Here is a 4,010-nt window from a genome sequence, read left to right as displayed (position 1 = left end):
ACAAAATACAAACCGCAAACCGAACCGAACCGTGCGGTTTTGTAAAAACTGACCCGAACTAATCCGAACCAAATGCGGTTTTTTGCGGTTTCGGTTTGGTTTGGTTTGGTTTGCGGTTTTCTATTGGGTTGGTTTGGTTTTGATCACCCCTAATTAAGATATATAGCTAAACCGTGTTGATACGCAAGTTTTCTAGTTCTCATCTGTAACTAGAGTATTATATAATGAATAACTCATGATATGTCCCCACACACAATATAAGCAATAATGACACACTATCATTTGTAACCAAAAGAAATAACATGACTGAAACATAAAATACGGAACACAATTAGTACTATTACTGAACACCTTAGACCACAAGGACGGTTTGGCCGAGTGGTCTAAGGCGCTAGATTTAGGCTCTGGTCTGAAAGGGCGTGGGTTCAAATCCCACAGCCGTCATTCTATTTTGTGGTTTTTTTTTTGAATTGTTTGTTCAATTTCTTTATTAAATTATGAATAAATTTCGTTCACACGTAGAGTAACTTTCTTTCACGGCGCGTGCTAATAAACTAGTTTAGGATAGATCATAAGGCACACAAATCAAAAATCTCACACGTGGACATTTTTTATTTACCAATAATAATACAATTTGGACTGTACCAAATAATAATACAAACACAAGATTATGGCTCAAGTCAATTTATACTTTAAAAACATATTAACTAAAATTCATAAAAATATTATCAAAAATAGAATCCTCTAAAAAAAATTAGGAGCTGATAGTAATTTTGTAATTTATTATTCATATATTTATTTATTTCATTTTATTATTTACCCCCTAACCTATTATTTGTTAACCATTTATTTTTTATTTTAATTAATAACTCTTATTTCTTTGATAACTATCCCCTAGCTAATTATTTCTTTAATGATTAGCCTCACTAATTTACACACAAAATAAATAAAAAAATTGGTCAAATTTTTTTTTTATTCTTTTAATTAATTATTTAACAATAATTAAATTAGAAAAAATAAAATTGTTGAAATATAAAACTTGATTTACGATAATCACAATTACTGAACGTCTAAGAACACAATGACGGTTTGGCCGAGTGGTCTAAGAAAGTGAGTTCAAATTTCACAGCTGTGATATTTTTGGTATTTTTTTCTTTTTTTCAGTGTTTTAAAAATCAGATCGGACCGGTCGTCCGAACCAGCCAGGTAATCAGTTTGGTTCGATTACTGGATCGGATATGTCATGTAAAACGGTCAAAATTGGTGTAAACCGGAAAAACCGACGGTTTTCTTGAACCGATGGTTTAAATGCATTTTTAATTATTTTTATTTTAAAAAATTAAAATAACGTCGTTTTGATTATTTTAATAAAAAATTAAAATAAAAATAGAAAATAAAAATAAAAATAGAAAATTAAAATAAAGATGTTTCGGATGCGGTTGATTTTGTTGTAAATTATTTTGATTTTGTTCGACATGTTTTATATAGGGGTGGCAAAACGGGCGGAGGTACGTTGGGCCGGTCCGCGCACCTGTCAAAAAATGGCAAGTTGGGTTGGAATTTTAGGTCTGCCGCTCACTAAAGTCAGTCCAACCAAATTTCGCCGCTCGCTTAAGCTCCCCCCGCCAAAGCTTGTCGCCCACCTCACCTCTTTGTTAAGCTCATCTCGCCTTAAGTCCACAATTTTTTATTTAATTCTAATAATTCAAATTCTTGATGGTTTTATTTTATACATTTATTTGTTAATATATGCAATATTTTTTAGGTAAAATTTATTTAAAAGATATTGTATAAAAAACTATTCTAAAAAATAAGTGAAAAATTTAATTGATTGAAATTCTACTGTATTTTTTTCAATTAACAGAACAATACAAATTCTACTGTATTATAAGAACGACTTGGCATCCTTAATTTTTTTTTTTTTTTGAAACAGCAAAAGGATATTAAATTAATAAACCAAGCCAAGGCATAAGGAATGCCAGGACCAAAACTGATACAGAGTTAATTTAAATCCAAAATACCAAGAGCCAAAGCAACTAGAACATGATATACACCTACAACAGCATCACATACAGGCTCCTAAACACACACTGTTATACCTATATAATACTTGGCATCCTTAATTAATACAGACAATGAACACTATACCATAAGGACAATTTGGCCTAATGGTTTAAGGAATCAGATTTAGACCACATGAAACGCTAAATCCATAAGTCGATTTAGTGGGTCCAACCTATTTTATCATCTCTAAAATAAATACATACAAATTCTATTGTATTTTTTATTTAAACTTAGTTATGTAAATTTCCTTACATAAGAAGTGGAGTATTTTGGTCATGGGGAATTCAAAGAGGATTAGCATGGAGATCCAAATGAAACGGGGAATTTTTAGGTCATGGACAATTCAAGGAGGACTTCTCTAAGTCTTATGGTTTATCTGTCTCTTGTTCACAATATGGACTTTTAAGCTCAAACTTCTTTCGAGACTAGCGATGTGGGTTTAAGGGTCTCAAATGTTCAATTTCTCTTTGCCACGTGTCAAGTGTTGTAAATGTCTTCAAGTTCCTATGCCCATAGGTTTGTTGTGATGAGTTTTAAGGTTATTGTGAGTCATTATATCAATCAGTGTCTTTCCACTTCTTTATGTTCTTTAATTCAAAACATTTCTATGCATTTGGTTTTCTTCTCTTCATTTGTTGTTTGTTTGCTCTAGTGTTCATTGTTGTGAGAATTGAGAAATGTTTACAGCTCGTGCTCTAAGAATTTTGTGTTGCCTAGCTTGCTGCCATCAACTACTTCATGTGATTGTCTGATATGTTATAGTATTTTTTTTTCTCTAATTTTCTCTCTATTTTTTTTTTATCATTGACATTGATGGTGGTTCATTCCGCCATGAGAAATAGTTCACACACATACAGTGGTTCATGAAGTTTCTCTGTCTCTCAATGTTTTCCCTTTCTTGTCAACTTAGTCTTTCGGTTTGTTTGTCGTAATTGAGTCTCCTTGCATAATTGTGAATTCTAAGGTTGTGTTCAAAATCGTTTTTACTCGTGCATAAATCAAACTATTTGTTTAAAGTCAACGTAATATGGTTTTAGTCAATTAGGCGAAGTTTTGGATCAAGAATCACATGAAAGCATGATTCAAATTGCGCCAAGTCTCGACTCAAATATAAACTTCATTTTTAAAAAAAATTGAACTTTTTGAAGTATGATTCGAATCAGGAAATTGATTGACTCGAGTCAAAAATATAATGTGAAAATTATAAATTGATTTTGCATTTCTAATTTAAATCGTGAAAAAGGGTGACTTAAACAAAAAATTGAAACAATAAAACAAGATGTTGCCTCTGCAGTTTTTATTCAAATCGTAGAAAAGCTCGACTCGAATCATGGAGCTCTTGATTCAAATCACAATATGACTTAACTCAAATACAAAATTTGATGTAGATTTTGGATTTTGATTTTGTATTTATTTTATTTGAATCATGTATTTGTCTAACTCAAATAATAAATAGTCAGATTCAAATTATAGAAGTTATTTTATGGGTTTTTAATTCTTGATTAAAATTATAAACTCACTCGACACTAACCATACCATTTATTATGCTTATGATATATTTTGATCCTCTAGGTCTCACCTTCCACAATTTGTATTAAACAAATTAATTCTGAAAGAATTGTTTCAAACAATTTTAAATCTATTTTAATCTTAAAAAAATTTATACTTGATAATTGGGGCAAAATAATTTATTTTTTCTGGTATAGCGCGGTCAAGAGCCACCTCAAAAATATATGAATAAAAAAGAGAGGTTGAAAAAACAAAAATTAAGGGGATCAAACTAAAATCCCTCAATAAAAACTCTATAATAAAGGAGTCCTATAAAGTTTATAACATATTCTATAAGAATGTAACTTGATGAAATTCAAAAATAACCATTCTTAATGAAATTGAAAAAATATATTTTCTTTCTAGTTCTTCTAAACCTTTATATAAAAGTAACGTTT

The 4,010-nt window shown here is 30.3% G+C and overlaps 1 non-coding gene across 1 annotated transcript; it reads left to right on the top strand.

The window, feature by feature from the left end:
• The first annotated feature begins 364 nt into the window (after positions 1-364).
• On the top strand, positions 365-444 carry TRNAL-UAG (transfer RNA leucine (anticodon UAG)). The gene has a single exon. It is a non-coding gene; the product is annotated as a tRNA-Leu (tRNA).
• Positions 445-4,010: the final 3,566 nt, after the last annotated feature.

Source organism: Vicia villosa, linkage group LG4, assembly GCF_029867415.1.
Source record: "Vicia villosa cultivar HV-30 ecotype Madison, WI linkage group LG4, Vvil1.0, whole genome shotgun sequence".
NCBI classification, from domain to species: Eukaryota; Viridiplantae; Streptophyta; class Magnoliopsida; order Fabales; family Fabaceae; genus Vicia; species Vicia villosa.
The sequence above is the reverse complement of the archived record's forward strand: the minus strand, read 5'-3'. Positions and strand labels throughout refer to the sequence as shown.